The sequence below is a fragment of the Musca autumnalis genome, unplaced genomic scaffold, assembly GCF_047663935.1.
Source record: "Musca autumnalis isolate F117 unplaced genomic scaffold, ASM4766393v1 scaffold_1, whole genome shotgun sequence".
Lineage (NCBI taxonomy): Eukaryota > Metazoa > Arthropoda > Insecta > Diptera > Muscidae > Musca > Musca autumnalis.
The window spans coordinates 147,101,237-147,125,487 of NW_027411644.1; the positions used below are offsets into that span (position 1 = coordinate 147,101,237).

Genomic DNA, 24,251 nt, shown 5'->3' on the forward strand with positions numbered 1-24,251 from the left:
GCAAAATCAAATAATTGATATATTGATATCATGGGGAGTGCCTAACTCCATAATACAAAATTATAAAATCCTATAAAATTCATCTGAATTATGAAAAAAATTAGAAATTTACATGTGAACCTATGTTTATTTCGGGCACTGTACATATTTTGAGATTGCGTTTGTTTGAAAATACAAATATTTCCGTTGTATTCCAACATACCATTTTGTGTCACTTTATATATATACCAAAACAAAAAATATTTATAAAAATGTTCTGCTTCTACAGGAGAAGCCTACAATAAGCCTACATATTAAATATTTTCCATGGGATACCGTTTAGATAATTTTCTAGTTATTACACATGCAGTTTAAAACTTGTTTGTAATATTATCTCGAGTAATTTAAGTATGCTGGGTTGTCTTTTGCCATAGAAAAAAATGTGTATGGAAAATTGCCATTTCAAAAACAAAAGCTTTCCTTTTTAATTGTGTGAGTGAGCAAATTGACACACACCGACAGCAGAAGGTCGCCCTTTGAACAGCCCTAATTTAAATGGAATAAGTTATAAGTTAAAGTTAAAGAAAAATTGTTTCTCAAAAAAGTATTAGCTGTTGCACGAATGAATGAATGAATGAATGAATGAGAAACAATTCATCTTTTCATTTCATAGTATTTTTTCACAAATACATACATATATAATCCGAAAGTGGTTTGTGCGGAACATTTTTTAATACTTAAGGGGTTACCTCTACCGATCACTTTCAAAAATAGAAAAAAATGATTGGCTTATTTTGTTTTTCTCGAATTGTCATTTTTGAAGTCGGTGCTAACGATCTGCATATATTTTGGTGAGCTATTAAATACATAAAAATCTTGTCTTTAAGCGAGATAGATTTTTTTAATTTTTTTCCCGATTTTATGACAAAAAAGGTAATTTTTTCGTTAACATCGAAAGATATGCTCTTTCACACGAAAGAAAAAACTAGTTAAAGGTATTGGTAATTTCTTTGAAAAAAAAAAACATGAAAAATTAGTTTTTTTGGTCGGCGCAACTAGAGATAACTCCTTAAATGGTATGAACTTTATTTTAGGCATTAATAAGCACAAGGTAATTCATTATCACTACAGAAAATCATTTTTGAGAAAAAATGTCAAAAAGTCATAACCCTAATATTATTAGTGGAGAAGGTTTTTGACCACTAGGAATTCTAAATGTCAAATTACATACAATTTTGGCCAAAAACATCGATACAAACTTTATAGTACTGAGGAAGGAATCAAAGCCGGTGGGCGATAACCTACACCACCATGATTTCGATATAATTTTCTAGACCAAATAGCGTCACATTTTCCAATTTTTGCAAAAATCTGTCCAATATATAGGAGCTATATCCACATCTGGACCGAGTTCAATATACATAATTTGGCAAACTTAAGACATAATTTCGTCACATATGGGGGCTATATCCGTTCTACCTATGCCAGAGAATTTGTTGACCCTTATAACTAAAAATGTAAAATTTCATCTAATTTGGGCAGAAAACGTCGTTGAAAACTTCAAAATACCTTAAATCGGAGCGATATGGCCCAGTTTCAGTACCAAAACTTCAACGATACATTAAACAACCTTATGGGCCCTTCGCGTTTCTGATTCCTGGGATTGAACTGAGCAAAAAAGTCCACTAGACCATAGGTCTACAGCGAAAATCGATCCTCCCGATTTTGACTTTAAGTTTTTTATCCACGTTTTTTGGACATTTTAGCATATAACGGCCAAACTATGAGATTTTCGATCTAATACAAATACAAAAATTGTAGCCAAGACAGTGATTAAGAACTCTCTAATACATCGGCCTTGGGAGTTCAGTTATAGTTTTTTTGTGGGGGTTTTCAGACAGAAACCACTATAACATAGCCATTTGTGAACCGATTAAAAAAAGTAATAACTTGTTCGAAAGATATTATTCACCCCTTTAAAAGGAAGAGGGATCAATAAAAATCCGTTGTGAAAAAAAGAAGATATGCCCGTTTAAATTTGAAAATGTAAGAAACCCAGATAGAATAGAATTTTGCATCAGAACGCTTGAATATTTTTCTGGTCAACTTTTGTAGCATAGTGTCATTTATCGACATTTTCCGAAAAGTTTGCACCTTCTCAAGGCCAAAACTGCCTGAAGGAGCCTTCCAATGCTTTTGCGATGTATTGGAGAGTTCTTAATCACTGTCTTGGCTACAATTTTTGTCTTTGTATTGGATCGAAAATCTCAATGGTTTGGCCGTTATATGCTAAAATGTCCAAAAAACGTGGATAAAAAACTTAAAGTCAAAATCGGGAGGCTCGATTTTCGCGGTAGACCTATGGTCTAGTGGACTTTTTTGCTCAGTTCAATCCCGGGAATCAGAAACGCAAAGGGCTCATTAAGGTTTTCAAATTGCGCCGGCCCTATATATATGTTTTACTACAATCTTTACTTTACTTTTACTGCACAATCCCCACTACCCTATGTTTTTCGAAACCCAGACTTGCGACTTATGCTATTAAATAATATATCGGGACCCTCAACTCTGAATATTATTATTAAATCGAAAACTGAAATGTTTACATTTCAAATATTTTAAAAAATATTTTACAAAGTACGTAAAAGTTTACCATGAGATTGGGTTCAGTTGCACGTTTTTTTAATCATTACATTATAAAGTGTGTTATGTATGTTCGTATTTTTTCATAATTGTTGCTGTACCTATGTATATCGTAGCAAAAATTTTCATTTTATTGCTACTCAAATAGGCAATCTTATTTAAAAAAGTTTGTGATATATTTGATTACGCCCCTTTCGAGATGAGCTAATGTGACCATAGCAGTGAAAAGCAAAATTATAGTGAAGTTCCATATAGCTCCATACAATATGCTGCGACCGTTTTACCATTGGTTAACCAGCTCATCTGACATATTAGTTGTAGAAGGTAAGGCAAAACTCGATTTTGAAAATTTATATTTCCAGGCATTTTTGCATAAAAAAATCTATCGCTATGCTGTTGGATTTTTTTCCAGCACCAATTTAATTTTTCTTTCACATTATTTTATTTCCTGAAATTGTGGATTTATGCTGTTATTTGTTAGACTCACAGATATAAATCTCCTACTTACATATATGTGTACACACTTCGTTAACCTGCAGCTAAGTGTAATGCATTAAGTAAATTAACTATTTAATAAGAACAGCAACAACAATCACTACTGTTTTTATAATTACAACAATAACAACAACAACGTAGGTACTTCAACTCACGTGCAGTCTTGCATTATGAATGACTGATTGTCTGACTAACTGCCATGAATTCTGCTGCCTGCGTACTTCGGAAGAATAAAAAAATACCCGTTAAGTTGTGCACTAAATGCTTTCATAGTCATGGCAAGAAAAATTACACAAATTACAGTAAACACCGAATAAGACAATTCTTATATGACATGCATATTATCCAATATGCATGTGCTGAAAATGTCTAGTCAAAAATAGACAGGTGAGCCTTGGCCACCGCCATGGTCCAAAAACTTACTGTTATACTTTAACTTTTAACACTTCTCCTGAAGAACAGAACATCGCGAAGCCACTTAAAAGGACTTACAGCTTTCCAATGCTTGGAATAAACAGCGTTAAATATGTTAAACTGCAAAGTAATACAAGCAAAGAAGCCAAAATAAAAACCTGGTAATTCTGGTAATGCAGATTTATACACTGCAGAAGTTGATTCACGCTATTTCTGTTTGAAGTGCATCGGAATTATCCAGTATTAACTGTATATTAGCAACAAACAAGCCAACTGTCGACGATGAAGAAAAAAAACAACAACAAGTAGTTAACATCAGCTCTTCCCAATATGTGGATTGGGGTTATGACTTTTTGACCTTTTTTCTCTAAAATGATTTCCTGTAGCGAGAATGAATGAACTTTTGCCTAATAATGCAAAAAATAACGTTCTTTCATTTTAATTATTAAAAAAGGTCACGCACAAGCCACATTGAAAAAAAAAATTCTCAAAAAATTATTTCCTGTTGCACGAATGAATGACTTTTATTCCATTGAAAATAAATTTTATTCCATTTAAATATTGAAAAAGGTCACACACAAACAACTTTCAATTGATATGATATATGGAATAAAGTTATATATGATATAAAATGATATACCTATATGTAACGATATGACGATAAAATTGGTGAGAAACAAAAGCTTATGTCATTTTGGTTATGTCGTGTGGCTTTAAAGCTTGTTTTGAGTTATATATGTATTAAGCACACTATAAACATTTTTCAAAAAAGCTCATATATGACAACTTTAAAAGCTTTTTGTGCGTGAGCTTTGTTAATCGAATCACCTTATAATTATGCTTTTATTTAATTATAGGCAAAAGCTCACCAAAATATGATACAGAGAGGTTGTAAAAAAGTCATAACCCTAATATAGATGTATGAACGTAGCTATGAAAGAAAACTAAGTTTCATACGTCAATAATACTGAAATGCATGAATGAATGAACAAATGGCTAATAGGAGCAGACCTATAGTCAGATTCGAAAGAAAAGCGTCATTCTCATTTATTTAAACACATGTATGTATGTAGATATGTATATGTTTGTAGTTTGTCATGTACTTGGTGAAGGGATAAATAATTAAGCACTGACATAATAAGTGTGCTGGATACTTTCTCAGTAAAAATTAATCTGTAATTTTTTAAGCTAAAATTGATTTTACACTTTAACATAAAAAATATTGTTATCGAAAACAATTACAAAACAATTGGAAGAAAGTCATCGGTTTCCAACGAGAAATTAATAAACAATAAAAATCGTACCTAAAATTTTCTGAGCAACAAAATCTTTTTAGAATAATTGGATGTTGAAAAATCTCATCTTGTGGCCTACAAAGAAATTCGGCATTCCATTTGACTTAAGAAATGTTATCTCGAAACGAAGCTACTATAACGCCAAACAGAGATATGAAAATGTTTTCGTAAGCATTATGGGGAGACAATCAAAAAACTCATCACGCCATAACTCAGGAACTTGACCTATGGCGAACATTTTCTTTTGGGTTCTTCATATACTAACCAAGGGCGAAGTTACATATGTATTATCGAGTTATTCGGTTCTAGTGAAGGTCAAAATCCAGAGTTCTATTTTAATATTCACATTTCGATATTGCATAATGCATAATTTGTATTGAAAACACTTCACCAAATTAAAACTTGCACTATTATACAAATAATTTTATTTAGAGGGATGTAAAATTTTAACTTCAAGTTCGTGTATATTAGTTCCCCGTAAACGATTTCCTTTCTTCGTTGATGCTTTTAATGAGATGTCTTTAACGACCAAACAAACATAGTATTCCATCCACCCTAATAGGTACTATATTTAACGATTCACCACTTCATTCAAAATACAACAGTTTACAAAAGAAGATGCAACCGGTTAACATACCACCGAACATATGGTGTGTATAAGACTGCATCATTTCTACCAGAGGCGTTATCAGTAACGCCGGTTCTGTTGTGCATCGCCACGAATTGCATTTTGTCTTGTGCAGTTTCACATTGGTGTTTTACGCTTACGAAGCGCATCGAAGGCGCCAATAATTATGTTTGATTTGTTTCTTTTGTTGTTGTTGTTATATCTTTTGGTCGTGTGCTATATGATGTGTTTGTTTTTGCCTTAAGTTGTTGTTGATACTTTTTTGTGTCTTAATTTGTTTTTGTTTTGTTTTCTTCGCTGCCGTTCGAAGTTAATTTATGGGGTTTATTAATTATAAATATAGCCATAATGAGGGTTTAATATACATTAATTGGTAATGGATTAATTATTCGATAATGGTCGTAAATAACAAGAATAATAATAATATGGAATATTTAATAATTTGGTGTAGTACAAATTGTCAACCATACAGTTTTAAAAAATATATATATCAATGGATATGCGTTTTCACGCTGTGAAAATTATATATGATAATACATTGGACGAAAATTAAAATAAGTACGTATACTATGAAATAAATATAAAAAATGTTTTATTTTCGGCAACTTTTATAAAAGCCGAGAAAAAAGTTATTTTCAAATACATATACAAGCTATGTTCAACAGCCTGCACGAATCTGCTTTTTTGAATTTTTGATACCTTTTTTCTTTTTTTTTCTTATAGGTAGGCCTTCTTATAGAAGAAGAACATGTTCTTCAAATAGAAGAATACCATGCGGTCTTCTAATAGAAAAAGTACATGATGTCTGCTTATAAAAGAAGACTATGAGATCTTCTTATATTAGAAAACCATTAGATATTATCAAAGAAGATAATGAGACCTTTATATAGAAAAATACAATGAGAATTTTTGACAGACTTTCTCTATGCGATAAAACGAGAGTTCTTTTATATTACGCATTGCAGAATTATAATCTCAAAGAACCCTCGTTTTATTGACTTTACTATTCGCACATAACTTTACTAAACACGCAGATTAAACCTACTAAGAACACAGCTTTACTTAGGCTACTCTTTTCTTATCCTCACCCACTCTCCCGTATTTATAAATCAGGGACGCACTTCTTTGCAAAGACTGTATAGTGAGGTCGCACACTGAGTTGTTTTTGCATTTGCTTCTCTCTCACGTACAGTGTACGTGTACATAAACAAACGATGATCATCATGTGGTTGTTGTTTTTTTTTCACCCATGCATACACACATGCTTTAGTCTTGATGGAAATATTATAAACTATTCTAGCATCCCCAATCCAGGATATTCTACAATGGTCGGGCGGAATGGCAATCGATTCGCAAAAACACATACACATATATAAACAGACGGATGAATATAAACAACAAATGGGGAAGAGGTAATTAATATAAGAAAATAGAAGGAGAAATAATGACGTCACAATGCAGAATAATAATTAAACTAAAACCATGGTACAATTATTACAGGACCTAAAAGATACATGTGTACATACAATTTTCGGAGAATAAGTTGTTTACGCAGTTATTTTTGTTTGGCATTACATTGTTTACGGCAAATTCAAATGACAAATAAGAATTTTGACAGCTCAAATCGAAATCAGCTGTTTTTTTGTGGGTGGCCTGTATAATTGGGCCAAATAGAAAATAGTAAGTGAAATTATATACTACAGTTGTTGTAAAATTGATTCAAATAAAGCAAATGCCTTATAAAACAAACTATTCCCAGCAAAATGTTAAATGCAAAGATGCAATTCAATCATGGGTGCAAGTGATCTGGCATGCCATCTTTTTAGCATCTTCATCGATGAATTTTATATGAGCGTGGACCCCAAAATATGCTATTCATTTTTGGATCCAAAGCATGTCATTTTCACCAACCCGTTGCAATGACATTATCATTACGACGAGAGTTTTAACAACGTTGGTTGTGATTTCGAGTCTCCGACATCATCAAGCCCATTGTAAATAATTAATCTTATATATTTAGAAAAATGTGTATAAATAAAAACCCAAAATTCATCTCTATTGGATCGATGGAATGCACGCAGAGAAAAAATATAATTGATCCAACAATATTCGAAGAGCAAAATATGTATTGTAAAGATATTGTTAAATTCCAAATGTAGTATTGTGATTCCAACAATTGGGATTTGTTAAATCCAAAAATAGTTTTTGTCAACTGGACAATAGTTCTCTCTTTTCTTCGACAATTTTTTCTCTCTCTCGCTATTCGATGCCGTGTTGAAAAAAACAATTATGGTGAGTTTTGTTTGTTGACATGATGTCTTTATCTTAGTTTTTGTGTGTATGTATACCAACAATAAGACTCTTGTTTTTATTTGTTTCTGTTTTGTTTCATTCTTCTATCTTCATTGTGATTTGAGGTTTGGTGTTATACCGGAGTTTGTTATGGCGTTTAATTATTCCTTATGTTATGGTGGGTGCTTGTGGCTTTTTGTTTGTCTTTGTTGTCAGCCAATGCAGCAAACCATGTATTGTGTTCATCAATGATTGCAATATTATACGCGACATTTATATCCAAGTTATGTGAAAAGTGTGTATGAGAAGTATATACACTCAAATCAAAAATTTCTGGGCTGGTTTTCTGCGTTGACAATACTTTTTGTACACAAAATTAGATTATGATAGTTCCTACAATCGGTATTGTTAACGATTTTTACAATATTGCGGAAATTCGAAAGTTGTTTTTGTTTTCTATGTTTGGAACAAAAGATGGTATTTTTGGATTTGGATTACAATGTTTGAACAAAACAAATACATTTTTGGAACTAAAACAGATATTTTTGTTCCAACAAAAGCGAAAAATATTTTTTCTCTGCGTGTGGGTTCAAATGCTTCCTTTGCATATGTTCAAATGCTGTGAAAAGATCGAATCTTTCACGACTTCCTTTGAACCAATGCAATAGATGCCATGAAATCACGTCATCGCATGTAACCCCTTCCTTCACATTTTGCTGGGTTATTAATATGGAAAATTATAGGAGGAACTCAATTTTTTTCGGTGTAATTTCAAAACATTTTAAAAAGTGTTGAACGGGAAGGGATCTAAAGTATATATGGGCTAAAAGAGGGCACACTCGGGTATCTTTCTGCTAATAAAAAACAATGGGCTTTATTAAGCGTTAATAGTTCTAGTCCACTTAAGTTGGAACTTCACTCAAATTTAATACCTGGAAAAAATAAAATGTTTTAAGATGTTTCTTAAATGTTTTCCCCTTAAGCAATCTAACAATGAACCCAATATCAGTTATAGCTTCCGAGAAATAGCAATTTCTTTCTCCAGAAATATGCAGAAATTACGTATTTTCCAAAATGTTGTATTTAGGTCACACCATGGCCACATCTTACAATATTTTTCGGTTCCCTAAGTTTCAGTATGATTATTATTGAACACCGTATACAAATTAAAAATCCGCGATCGGGGTTTCTAAACCATTATGCGACGTAGTATGTCAAGAGTTATGTACGCCATTAAAATCAGAAAACAAATTTTAAAACCCTTATCCAAAAATTCGTTTTCTTTGTTTTTGAAAATGTTCACTGTCTCAAACAAAGGATTAAGTTGAACTGTTATCTCATACATATTTGTAATATATACTACATTTATCTTAACACACAATCAACCCACTGTTTACATATCACATTATAAGTACAAGAGATAGACCGACAAATAACCCTCTTCATGACAGCTCAAGTTCACTGCCAGTCATTAATCAACAGAATGCCACAGCAGTTGGATCTGTAAAGGAGACTGACTCTGCGCACCGAGGGCACTGTTGTTACAGCGTCATCATTGCCCCAACATCAACGAAGCATCTTCATTTTTTCACAAGAAGCAAAAAAGAAGAAACAGAAACGACCGTTTGGCCAACCCATTGCCACTCCTTAATTATTAATGTTTCAATGTCAGTTTCAGCAGCAAATAAAAATCACAATAAAGTCAAAGAAAGCATGCAAGAACACACAGCGATGTAACAAAAACGCATAGCAAGAAACACGTGCTGAACGGGAAGAATAAAAAGAGCGAAACCCGAATTTAATATCCATAATTTGTTCGCATTTGTAAGAAGCAACAGGTTTCAATTCTGCTGAGTTTTTGTTTATTTGTTTAGTAGTGGAAACAACCAATTTAAATGGAAACTAATTTTTGCAAGTGTTACTTGAAGGGATTTAATTAAATATTAACTTAACTTATCCTGACTGCTGACGTCTGTGGTCAACATTTGCTGAAAATGAATATAGTGACATGAATAATCATTTTTGTAGCTTTGGATGACATTTTTGCGGAGTAGCAATTTAGAGCAAGAACTTTGAAGGTTATAGTTGCTGAATATAAGAAGAGCAAATACACAGAATTACATTACAAGTATAAGAAATGTACATCTAATATATAAAAGACAATGTGTGTATGTTACTATGTTTGTATGTTTGTATGTTCCGAATAGTCTCAAAAACGGCTGAACAGATTTTCTTGAAAATTTCAGATAATGTACAGGGAACACCGGTGGTGAAAATAGGCTATATATTTTCTTGAATGGTCGTCGCGGAAGTGAAATATCGCGGTCATTCCAAATTATTCAAAAACGAAAAGACTCAAAAACGGCTAAATAGATTTTTTGGAAAATTTCCGATAATGTACTGGGAACACCGGTGGTGAAAATAGGCTATATATTTTCTTAAATGGTCGTTGCGGAAGTGAAATATCGCGGTCATCCTAAATTATTCAAAAATGTACTATTTCAGATAGTATAACAAATTTTAGTAAGCGTGACTAAAAAACCGCTATAACACTGGCTTCTATGTGTGGGATAACGCGGTCAACGCCATATTTTGGAATACAGTAAAATCCCGATAACTTGAGATGTCACGATAAAGCAATTCCGAAAAATCGATTGGGAAATCTTATAAAATTTTGTATGTGAAGTTTTTAGGTCTGAGAATAGGTCGTAATCTATTTATTTAACCCGCTAAGTGTAGTGACCGGTGGTCCTCCCCACAATTTTTTAAGAAAACCGCGAAATTCAAGATACTTTTTAATATATTGTTTACAAATTGTTTGCAATGCTATGGTAATTACTGTCTTGACCCTGAATGGTCGTCGCGGAAGTGAAATATCGCGGTCATCCCAAAATTTTCAAAAATGTATTATTTCAATTAATTAGAACGTTCGTAAGCTGTTTTTATACGACTAAGAGTAGTGACCGTTGGTCCTCCCCTACAATGTTTTTAATAAAACCTGAAATCGCGGTCATCACAAAGTTTTCAAAAATGTATTATTTCAATTAATATACATAATTTTAGTAAGCGTGACACAAAAAGGATATAAACACTAGCTTCAACAAGTGGTAGTGGCCGGAGGTAGTGACCGGAGGTTCTCCTTCAAAATTTAAAAAAAAAATCTGAAGTCCATGATATTTTTGAACGTATTGTTTACAGAATGTTTGCAATACTACTGTAATTACCGTCTTGACCCTGAATGGTCTTCGCGGAAGTGAAATATCGCGGTCATCACAAAATGTTCAAACATTTATTATTTCAGATAATATACATAATTTTGCGCGCCTAAAAAATGCTATAAACGCTGAACACTAAACAATAAGTTAGATAGCGCGATCAACTCCACATTTTGGAATACAGTAAAATCCCGATAACTTGAGATGTCACTATCCAGAGGTTAAATCCACCAAAAATAGCGAAAATCAGGCTTCTATGTGTGGGATAACGCGGTCAACGCCATATTTTGGAATACAGTAAAATCCCGATAACTTGAGATGTCACGATAAAGCAATTCCGAAAAATCGATTGGGAAATCTTATAAAATTTTGTATGTGAAGTTTTTAGGCCACCCTTCTATGGGAGCTATATCAAAACGAGGACGTATACTGAAAATTCTCTGCAAGACTGTTTACGACCCCCAAAAGTGACTATATCTCCAAACTATTGAAAATCGGGAGGTACTGCTTTATGGGAGCTATATCAAAACGAGAACCTATAACTGTTGCATACCGAGCTCAAATAAAAAGGCGTTTCTTTCGGTCGATACGAATATTTATGCTCTCCTCTTTAAATTACATTAAAACCAAATTTTAGCCATTTCGGTGTGATAAAGATGTTAAATCGTCAAAAATAGCGAAAATCAGCCCGTACCGTTCTATGGGAGCTATATCAAAACGTGGACCTATACTAAAGAGAGATTTTATATCTTAAATTTAGGGGATACCTGGATACATGGAATTTATGTCAAAAAAACATTGATTTATATTATGAAGTTTCTAGAGGGATGCCTAATTATGGCTGTATCAATGCTGGATAGATAACTAAAGTTTACACGGAGAACCCAAACAACGGGCCAGCAACGCGAACCGGGTCAGCTAGTACATATATAAATAAGTATTTATGTACTTACAGGACGACCGTCGCATAAGTTCTGCTTATAAATTGTTATTGAAATAGATATTGTTGCTAAAGTTCAGTGTGTCTTCGCATTACCAACAATGACAATGACATTCGTTTTGGAACAAAGTGTGGTCATTAAAGCAGCGAAAATTCCTACTTCCGACACCTTTGTGATGCTTTTATTCCCTACATTTTAATAGTGGCTAGCAACACCAATTGAACACTTGGGAACTTTTGCTGGGATTTTTGCTGATTTTTTTAACCCATTTACTGTTGATACGTTTCACTCTTTGTTCGGTGTAAGCATTCAAGTCGTCCTGTGTTGCCACTAACATCGTTATTACCATCATTTGTTTTCTTCTTTTTCACGCTGTTGTTGTTGTTGTTACTTTTGTGGCGTTTTACATTGAGTACCTTCAATCACGCCACAGTTAAGCATCAATGTACACATCGTTTAAGTCACATTATGTTGCCATGTTTCCGGGCAACATGGTAACAGTTTTTAGACCTTCTCTTGCCATAACATTTTACTGGCACATCTTGTGTAGCCCTATTTACTCATGAGTCATGACACAAATGTTATGGTGTTTGTCGATAGATTCAAGCCAAAAAATAAATTAGGCTGAATATTGGTTTATTTCTCTACATGTTTAACATGAGGATTACAGTTATCTCCATAGTCAAATTTGTTCGATTATTACTTGGTAATAATCTTATACATGTATGGAGTTACAATAACATATGGCATGACTGACCTTGCATACTTCAATTAAAATATCTACAATTGTAAATGAAATACTTTAATCTAAGGAGATCAATTATCTCTGGGGAGATTTTTCAACTTCTGGTGGCCACATAGTAAATAGTTATTGTTAAAATAATGGGGTAGTAAGTTGATTTGTAAGTAGGTACGACTACCAAGAAGTACTATAAACCCCCGTTATGATTGAAATGAAATTTTTTGCATTAAATTATTCCTTAGACAAACATATTCTAACAAACATACCAACCAACGGGTGCACGAGTTTCATATTAGCTCAATGGCATTAATATACGAGAATATTTTAACAAAATCTAGTTAAATTTTCGAAAAACTCACGCACAAACAAAATACAGAGTATGTTCTACACACTACGCAATCTGGGTTCAAAGCTGGTCATAGCTGTATATAGGCTTTAAAAGAGTTAAAGAACAACATTGATGATAACCAGGTGTTCTTCTTAGTCCTACTCGACACACTAACTCCTTTGACGCCATAGATCACTAGAAATTTCAGTTCAACTTGGCTCACTTGTTTCAATCCGAAATCCGTCAGACATTCTAAAGTTCATTAAAATTGGACATACAAAGTGTGATTGGTACAGCAAAAACATATATGGGACCTATATGTAAGTCTGAATCGATTTCAATATAATTTGACAAATTTTCTTCAAGACAAAATTCCGTCACACATTCCAAATTTCATTACAATGGATATACAGAACCCATTGGTGAGCAAAAGTAATAGCGTTCTTCTATGGCTAAAATAATTATCTTCCCCAATTTTCAGCTTAATAGGACAACACAATGCGGTTTAGGGTATAAATATTGCTTCACAAAATAATGAAATACAGGTAAACCGTGGTAATGTAGCATCAGTTTTCAACGCGAAAAATATTGGCGTTACGTTCAACAGCTCTTTCAGTTGGTCAAACCACATTTTTTTACACACCGTTAAACGTGCGTATCGGTGGTAGGATATTACAGCCGTTTTTCTGTTGAGTATGTTATCGGGACGAGGAACGTTTCATGAAGCAATAGGGTAAGTTGAATGGACTAATCAGCGGCTGATTGTCAAACAACCTGTCAGTTCTTTCTACAATAGCGTACGAATCTTTGATGCAATAATGTGTTGTCCTCAAATCGGTCGTAATGACAGTAATGACACAGTATTTGCTCTTTCTACGCTCCAAGGATCCTTTCAACCAGTTCTCCTAATTAAATAGATTTGCTTATAAGTACAATATTGGAAATTCACTTTAAAAAATTTTAAATTTGTGTACTCAAACAGCGAAAAACTCCCCTCATTGATTTAGTAATGCCCCCCTCTTCAGTAAATCACACTTATCCTTACAATGGATTCTTTTTTTTGCAAATATTTCCAACACCATGTCACAATTCCAGTGAAAATAAAAAACGAATCTGACATGATTACACGGTTCTGCTAATTAACTTGACTGCCAGACTGAGAGAAAGCGGCAATGGCTGAATGGTCACCTCATTGCCTGCTAAAGAAAAACTCTATTGCATTGATTTCCCAGCTATCCTTATTATCTCTTTTCTATATGTTTTTGGTTTTTTTAGGTTTTTGTTCTTTCTTGCTTTGTGGAAACCACTTAATTTGGTAAATTAGATGTGACCCGTTTGCTGCTCAAACAATTGAAACATTAAAGTCAAGGATGTCTTTAAAACCCGAGACTAAACTATACTGCAAAAAAAGAGAACTCTGCACTACAAATTAAACGAAGGACAAACATACACAGAACGAAATAAGAGAGAGCCAGAGAGACAGGGCGCAGCATAATGACAATCTAATAAGTGCAACGAAGGTAAGTGGATGGGAGTTGATTCTTTGTATCCGTTTATCCTTGTGTCACTATGCCGTTGTCGTCGTGTAGAAGAGCTGTGTTAAAACAAACTAATTTCAGTTAAATGTTTGCCATCAGCAGCAGCAACACCAGCAGCAAAGCAGGAGTAACACACAAAACAAAAGTTTAACACAATTGTTTTCCATCCTGGCTCCTTCTGTTCCTTTAGAGTGGGTTTAACAGACAAACATGCACTCACACATACACACACAGTCTGAAAAAACAGTTGTTTGCTTAAATGTTCGTACATGTGACATGTTACATACAACAAAGTTAACACTTTACTTTGTATAATAGAAATGACAAACTAGAAATAATTAAAATGCAAAAAATACTAAAAAAAACATTTTTTCAGAAAATCTTTATGAGAAATACAACTGACCGGAGAAGTTTTGGGATGTTTTCTTCTTCGTAATACAGTAAAGTTTTCTAAGAAACAATTTCACTAGGCTTACAAACATTTTCAATTTAGTTATACCGTTTATATTACTTCTTAAAAATTTGATTTTAATATTAATCCATAATTCAACCAATTTGTAATTATTACCGCTTTTGAAATTCAATTTCGTAGACGCCATGTAGTTCGCAGCTAATTCGTATCAATTTTCACAACAATTATATGCAATAATCAAAACACTTCTTTTAAGTTATTTATCATTGCTCTCATTTCCTTATGTAACATGTAATTTATATGCATTTATGTAAATAAGTAATAAAAAGTTAAAAATAGATTTTTCCGAATTCCTCTCGTTTAAAATTAGAAGCTAATCCAGTTTATTTCGGGTGTTCCCACAGAACATAATCACCGTTCTTCAGATTATAATTACATCATTTTGCATTTTATCCAATCCGAAAGTAGTTCACAGACGGAAATAAGTGTGCCACCAAGAACGATTAACTGAAATTGTCGACGCTTAAATATGTGGTGGCAACGTGGATCTCAGATGAAATGATTGAATTGAAATGTTCATCCATTCAGTTTGGCCTTGTAGCAGGGTATTGTGGTGCACCTACGTTTCATGTTGGGATGAGCAAAAAAGCAGGAAAATCAATCATGTAGCTGGAGTACTGGAACACATTTTCATTTATGTTGTACGTATGTAAATACGTAAACACATATGTATGTGTATACGCGTGTGATAAATTCTTTATCTGCTTCTTTTTTAATTAGAGGGTTAAAAAAGTTGTAAAAAGTATGATTACAAAAGCAAATTAAACTCAAAATGTTTATATTCATCAAATTAAAATTTGAATTTTTAATTGAGATTTTTTTAATTAAAGTTCAAACTATACATTTATACTAACAATTTAAATTTTCTGACAATTTTAGAAAAAACAATTATTGTAGTCTTGTCGTCAAATTTTCTGCGCATTCTTTTGCAACTAAAAGCTTCAGTATTCAATTGCGATAATGTAGTGACGGTTCTGATATAAAAGTATTGTGATTTTATTTATTTATTTAATTATTTATTACTCATTGTAACATTGTGGAGTCCAGTTTTTTTAAATACTATAAGGAATAAATAAAGATGAAGAAATAACAAAAGTGTGTTAAACTTAAGTGCAATAATTAACAACAGGCCATATACTAATAAATGTTAATTTTCATTTACTGTGTTAACAGAATTTCAAATCAAAGACGCTCTTGATAAAGATGGAAAAAGCCAACGAAACGTCGAGCAAAAATGAAATAAAATAAAATTCAGGAGAATACAATCTGCTATAAATAAAGCTCTAACTGCCTTACTTTGGTGTCCCGATTCAGATGCCACTGAAGACTCGGTCATTTGTTTGACGTTTACCTTCGAAAGGCTCAAATGCTCAAATTTTCTTATGGGGGTATCCTTCTTTATACTCATGACTTGACATAGGTAGCATTGTCGGTGGTACTCTATGAGATTAATCTTTTTCGATAACACAGATTGTTAGATCTTTCAATTTGTATAATCTTCACCATAATGTGGAGGGTATATTAAGATTGTTTTTCTATTCATAACGCATTGAAATAATAAAATATGGGGTCGCATAAAATATAGATAAATATATTCTTGATCAGGATAAAATTCTGAGTCGATATAAACACGTCCGTCTGTCCGTCTGTTGTAACCACTCTAGCGTGCTTAGTAATTGAACTAGATTGCTTTTTTGCACCAGAGGCATTTTTCCCATAGGCAGGGCAAAGTTCGAAGATGGGCTATATCGGCCCACGTTTTGGTATAGCCCCCATATAACGGTACCTCCCGATTTTCGGTATTTTGAAGGTTTTAGCTAAAACTGAACTAGCTGTAATTTGACATTTGAGGTTATCTGTGGTCACGAAACTTTTCCACAAAAAATCGTCGACATAGGTCCATGTTTTGATATAGCCCACATATAATCGAACTTCCCGATTTTTGGTATATTGAAGATTCTAGCTACAATTTTCAACCAAATTTGCTCTAATTGGACATTTGAGGTTCTTAGTTGTGACAGCATTTCTCCGCAAAAAATTGTTTAATGTTTTGGTATAGGCGCCATATAATCGTACCTCGCGATTTTCGGTATTTTAAGAGTTTTAGATACAATTTTTAACTGAACTAGCTGTAGTTCGATATTTAAGGTTTTCTGTGGTCCCGAAACTTTTCTTTGTAGTCGCAGCACTTCTCAACAAAAAACATGTTTTGGTATAGCCCCCAAACAACGGTGCCTCGCGATTTTCGGTCTTTTAGGGTTTTAGCTACAATTTTTAAGCGAACTACCTGCAATTTGTCCTTTGAGGCTCTCTGTGGACACGAAACTTCTCCACTAAAAAACGTCAGCATAGGTCCATGATTTGGTATAAGCCTCATATAACCTTACCTCCCTATTTTCGGTATTTTAAGGGCTTTAGCTAAAATTTTTAACCGAACTAGCTGTAATTTGACATTTGAGGTTCCCGTTGGCCTCAAAACTTCTCCACTAAAAATCTTTAACATAGGTCCATGTTTTGATATATCCCCCCTACAATGGTACCTCTCCATTTTCGATATTTTAAGAGTTTTAGCTCCAATTTTTAACCGAACTAGCTGTAATTTCAAAATTGGGGTACCAAATGGTCACGAAACTTCTTCACTAAAAATAGTCAACATGGGTCAATGTTTTGGTATAGCCCTCATATAACGATACCTCCCGATTTTCGGTATATTGACGATTTTAGCTACAATTTTAAACATAACTTGCTGTAATTTGGCATTTGAGGTTCTCAGTGAGTACAAAACTTCTTCACTTAAAATCGTCAGCATATGTCCATGTTTTGTTATATAGCCCCCATATGAGGGATTTAGCTACAATTTTTAACCGAACTGGCTGTAATTGGACACTTGAGGTTTTCTGTGGTTATGAAACTTCTTCTTCAAAAAGCGTTAATTTTCAACCAAATAATTTGACATTTGAGGTTTTTAGTTGTCACAGCACTTCTCCACAAAAAATTGTTTATATAGGTCCAAGAGTTTTAGCCACAATTTTTAACCGAACTAGCTTAAATTTGACATAAGAGCTTGCTGGTGGTTACGAAACTTCTCCATCAACATAAGTCCATGTTTTAGTATAACGGAACGTTTGAAGCTTCTATTGCGTAACACTTAACCACTAAAAGTTGTCAATAAGGTCCTGGTTTTGGTGTAGGCTCCACATAACAGTACCTCCCGATTTTCGGTATTTTGAGGGTTTTTTGGAAAATTTTTTGACATTTTAGTTACAAAACATTTCCACCAATATTTGTCTACATAGCAGGTCCGCACTTTGATATATCCCCCATATAAAGGTACCACCTGATTGAACGCTTTTATATTATATATGCATTTAGGCATTTAGGGTATCCGCGGTCGAAACATTATTGCACCTAAATTTGTGAACAGGAAAGGAAACTAATTATTCCATTTTAGAAAGAATATTTTATGGTGGAGGGTATAAGAAATTCGGCCCAGCCGATCTTAACGACTTTTTACTTGTTAAGAATTTCTTTATTTTATTTTCTGAATGAAATATTTTTTATGGAGAATTTTTGAAAAAATTCGAGATAATTTTGTATTTAGTAATACAGACATGTTGAAGATGAAACATCGTGTTAAATGTGAATTACTACATCTCCAACCAATTACTTGGTCAACTTCGGTTTTCCACTTTAAGAATAAATTTAGCTTCGTAAACTTGCTCTAGAAGTTGATATAACAGCAGTGTAGTGTCTCCTAGAACTGATTTAAGGGATGCAAATACATATATACATACATTGTCCAAAAAATTGTAATAAATACTTTTACCAAAGTGGAATAAATCGAAAACTTATTTCCTTTCATAAAAAATAACATTTAAGAACTCAGCCAATTTTGTCCACTCTCTCTCTCCCTCGTTTGCGATGTTCAACTTTGCCACTAATTAAATTAATTGTGCCATGAAAGTTAACCAATTTTCCCAAAGTCATGATATGATAAAAAGGACTTGCGTTCGTTCGGTCATATGCATAGCATAGTCTGAAGTGTGAATGTGGGCGTGTGTGTGTGTAAAAAGGAGAAACCTAAAGTTCCTCTCGAACAATGTAACAAAAATAGCATCAGCAACAAATGATAAATGTTGAATAACAAAACAAGCGACAAAAGGGCAAAATATGCTGCCCGCCCGGAGAACGCAAGTGTTTTGGAAAATGTGGTCCAAAATGGAAATGTGGTCCATTCAATGCATTCTTCTTGGCCGGTGACGGTGTTGCCATTGTTTGTTGTCCTTACAGCATTGGTGGATGAATTTTAATTTCACAGTTCACTGATTGTATTGAAGCGTTTAACAACGAAAAGCTTGGCCACCGCATTTGGGAAGACAGCCATCAGCATCTGAATGCAAAATGGACGACCTCAAACGCACAGCACTGCCGCCACCGGCATAGAAATGCAATGGAAATAGTTTGGTTACTTGTTTTATATCAAATTTCCATTTCTCTGATTTTCCATGGGGACAGAAAGGGGTAGCGAAAATTGTGAGATAGGTATATGTTGGAGAATGGATGTTTAGAACAAAGACTGCTCGAGGCAAAATAGTAGAATTCATACATACATACATACATATGTATGTATGTATCTGTGTGTGCGTGTGTGTGAATATTTGTTACAGATCCTAGTCATGATGGGCGCTCACTTACAGCGCCTGTTAACATTGATCTGTTCAAACAGTTGTGAGCATCATTATTTTAATATAAGTTAATTCTATTTTGGAAATATTTTGAAGTACCATATAAAGCAAAAATGATTCATTGTGCCATGAGGATTTTTCCTGGAGTAACAAACGACCTTGTCATATTTGGAAAGGAGAGCATCTGTGGATTTACATTGCTTATGTTGATGAACCAATAATTTTATTAGATTTGAAATTGATCACTGTCAGATTTGTCATTGTCTTCCAGCTACTGGACCACAGTATAACATTTTAACACAATCATCATTTGCTGGTTTTTATGTGTGATATTGTTTCTGCTGAACTTTTATGGTTCTACTTTTTGTCGTCATCTTCTTTTTGGCGGAGTTTTCATGACATTTGAATCTTTTTACTTTTCTTTAGAAAGTGCATTGGCGAGAGTCGACATCATGTTTTGTCGTTCATTTTCCGCCTTTTAGTTGTAACTTTTGTCCTTTTTTCTACATAGTTTGTTTTCGCCAACACATTTGGTTAAGTTAGCTTTCTCTCTTTATTATGTTTTCAGTTTGCAGTTTTATCGTATCAACGTCTTGGAAAATTATTTGCAAGTGTATGTGTGTGTGGCCCAAGTCCTTTGTGGCATTACCATCAAAGTGTATTGTTTTTACGCCAAGGCAACCACGAAGGCAAACAAGAGGAAGTTTTCGCTAGGGTATAAAATGTAGTGTATGAATGAGGCGCCAAATTGTCTCTATGACCGGACAATAAAATGTATGAGAAATTTCACCCAGTTTATGATGAAACAGATTGGGCAGACAAAACAAAGTGATTGCAACTTTAATCTTTGCCGAAAAAAAAACAAAACACACACATACACAGAAAATCATACTTGTCATCCTTGTAAAGAAACAAAAAAAAAAAGACAGAACTTTATTAAACTGGAATTACTTTGATTTCAAACAGAGAGTGAATAAATATAATATAAACTGTTATGCCAACATCCATCACAAAACATCAAGTCCAACAGATACAACGACGACATGCAGACAGGGACACAGACAGACAGATAGACGGCAGTTTATGTCACCACAAAAGCATTGATATTGCAATCCCAATTTCTTTGAGGATTTACCATAAACAGTTGACAATCGAAGATCCAGTATTCATCTTTATCTTCTGCTTCTTTATCGGCAGCACAATGAATTTGTTTTTGTTCATCCGAAGACAAAAAAACAAAACCTAAATGAAAGACATCGTTGAAAAGCTTACTGATGCAAATGATTGCCGTTTATTTCCTTTTCAATAATTTTGTAAACAAATACATATTTAACATTCTTAGGCATTTAACTTTGTTTTTTCATTTGATATCATTCCAAAACCTACCAACCATTTTGAAATAAAATGTTGAAAAGTTGCATATTCCCATTGTTTAATGTTGTCTTTAAATTAAAATTTTCATAATTTTAAATTAAATATTCATTGGACATTTAAATTTACATTTATTGTTTAATTGTGTGTGCGTGTGTCCTTTGTGTTGGCTACCAAAAAACAACACACAAAAAACATTCGCACAAACAAATATCGCCAATGTCCTACTTAAACGTTCCATACGGCATTTAGCGTTTTTTGGGGTATCTATTAAGGTGATTACTTTTTACAAGCTTTTAGGTATAATTAGATAAAATCTTATATATAAGGTGATTCGATAAAAAAAACTTCCGCACACCACTTTTAATAACTTTATTGTTTCTGCCCAATCTGTTTCATCATTTAGTATGTGAGTTTTTTTATCGAATCACCTTATATATATGTATGCTAATCTAATTATAAATAAAAACTCATCAAAGTATGATCAAATGGAATAAACGTCTTATTTTAGTCATTAATAGGGAAAAATTCATTCATTCGAACAACAGGGTTTTTTACCTATGATTAGATAAAATTTAAATTATACGGCGATCCGATGAAAAAACTCTAGTACAAAGGCATTTGAGCTTTTTGACAAACTTTTTAATTCACTATAAGCAGATATTTAACTGAAAATATGCTTTGGAGCAAAGTCAATCAAAGTGGTTTGTGCGTGACCTTTTTTAAACTTAAATAGAACTAACGTTATTTTAGTCATTAATAAAATGGTTCATCCATTCCTGCTACAGGAAATAATTTCTTTTTTTAAAGCTCATCCATTCCAGTTACAGGAAATATTTTATTTTTAAAAAAGGTTAAAAAGTAATAACCCTAGTGTACATATTGGTATTTCTGAGTCAAATCAGAAACTTTTTCAATACGTGGTATTTGAATACCTCTATTTTTTACTGTGTTGATGCTGCTTATTAGCAAAACATTTTAGTATATTTTCAGATTTGTTTTTGACTAACGGTTACAGAGATATCGCGCTTTGTCGAATTCTGTAAAAACTGTATGCAAATAAATACTTAGAACTTCTGTAATATTTGCATAAATAGGAAACATCTTTCTGCTCTATTTTTTTATCAGCTATCTAAAATATATGAAAAATAGCACAGTGGGCTTGGATGCCATTTTCGCGTTTTAATAATTAAAATCAATTTTAACTAATAATTGTACATTTCGATTTTTTGTATTAAACTACGATTAATTACAAAAATTGTATGTTCTATTTTTCTATATTTTTAAAATTTTTCAATAAAGCCTAATGTGCAATTTTTTCAATTTTTTATTAAATAGCTGAAAATACAAAAAAGTTTTTTTTTTTTAAATTGCACCAATATTAAAAAAGTTATGAGTATTTCTTTGCACATAGTTTTTACAGAATTTGACTTTTTCAAAGTCAAAGCCTTTTTGATATTTTTTCTATTTAAAAATTCAAATTTGCTTTTTTTTTAATAAATATTTGTAGGAAACAAATAGGATTTTCACAGGCCAAGCCATTAAAACAGTCTGTAACTTTCGCGAATTTGTTGCAAATGACACAAAAAATTGCAATATTGTCAAAGGTGCATTAAATACTCTGAAATATCGCGATTTCACAACAAATTGGTCCAGAATGGTTTGATATTGATTTTAAATTAGATTAAAACTATTAATAAGTCATTACGAAAAGCGTATATGTCATTATAACAAATAAAATTAAATATTGTATTACTGAACTTCAATGCATTTGGTGCGGAAATTTTTTGCGATAGAGAAAAAATTACTCAGTATTTCATAGAAGTTTTTCATGCTCTACACGGCTATGTGGATATTTGCAAAAATTGCAAAAAGGTTATAACCCTAATATGCATGAATGTACGTTCAAAGGGTTTTTATTATCCTTAGTTTTGTCCCAGTTGCTTTAATTTCCAGACCGGAGAGTAGATGTTGCCTTCCAAATTTTACTTTTACTAAGGTTGTTGATCTTGCATTCAGAATTTCTTGTTTTAGTTCGTCTTCAACTGAATATAATCTTTAGAAATCGTTTCGAATACATTTCAAAGTGCTTTACTTCAGTATTGCACATTAAAGCAATAGGACGATGGATTTTATGTCGCCTTGATTTCATTTTTTGTTAAACCTTTTGAACCAACCACTAGGTCGAATATAATTAAACGACGCTATTCGAAGCCACATTCATTACTTCTAGCGAGGAAAACGCGACAATTTTCAAAAAATCTTTAACTTATGAATTATCACAAATACAAGTACATGCACACATATATCAGATAAAACATAAAAAAATCACAAATTTAAACACATTTTTCATTGAACAATTTTTGTCGAAACAGCTTAATTGGGCATGGAACACTTAAGCATGACACTAACGATGTGTGCTGTGAACAAAAAACGTATGTAAATATAATTTTATGAGAATAATGTTTATTAACAAGGCTTCTTGAAGTCATTGTTCAGAGTGAGTGCCTTCCTTCATTTATTTGTATTAAATTAATAACCAACAACAACGCCCGGCAACAAAGCAATCAGGATGCTAGGACTTTTTTACTAGTCGCACCTTTATTTTGGACGCATAAACTTGGCGACAAAAAATATATTTGGATTGAAGCTCAAAAGTATTGCGGGGAAGGTAAATGAAGGTAGGGATCCGCCAGTCATTTCATTTGGTCAGCGTAAAACTTTGAGCTATTGGACTGCCATGTCAGGAAGCATGGACTTGCCCATATCGCTATAAGCAGGACCACAAGACCAAAGGATCTTCGAACAGACCCTAAACTGCAAATAAACAAAAATGATGTACATTTGTGGGGGAGGTACCGATATGGACCAATTTCGAATTTAATCTAAATTAAGCTTAAAGTTCGAATAGACTGATCCGTTCGATAGTTATCGAGCATTCCAGCCACTACAGATGATACCAAAAGGGCTTTTCACAGCTTACGGTCTATTTGCTCTGGAAGTATGAACTTGCTCCTGAAAAAAGGGAATCGAGAGCAGCCATTAAACTGCACTTTTCCGAAATTTTGTGTGGGAGGTACCCGAAGGAGTTGACATATATATCCTATTTTCGAAATTGATCTCGTAGAAATATTACGATGTGCAAAGTATGGACCAACTCGGTTGCTGCCTTCGAGAGTTATCGTGCGCATCATTTTAGCGAAAAATTTTGAG

The 24,251-nt window shown here is 33.1% G+C and overlaps 1 protein-coding gene across 17 annotated transcripts in view; it reads left to right on the forward strand.

The window, feature by feature from the left end:
* fru (sex determination protein fruitless) overlaps positions 1-24,251 on the forward strand; it is an 805,497-nt gene that overhangs the window by 632,029 nt on the left and 149,217 nt on the right. The window contains exon 1 of one of the 17 annotated variants that reach the window (XM_073957617.1): positions 14,248-14,492. The exons of the other annotated variants lie outside the window; for them this stretch is intronic. The gene's annotated coding sequence lies outside the window, so the exon portion shown is untranslated. Of the gene's footprint in view, positions 1-14,247; positions 14,493-24,251 lie in introns of those variants that run through there. 17 annotated transcript variants of the gene reach the window in all.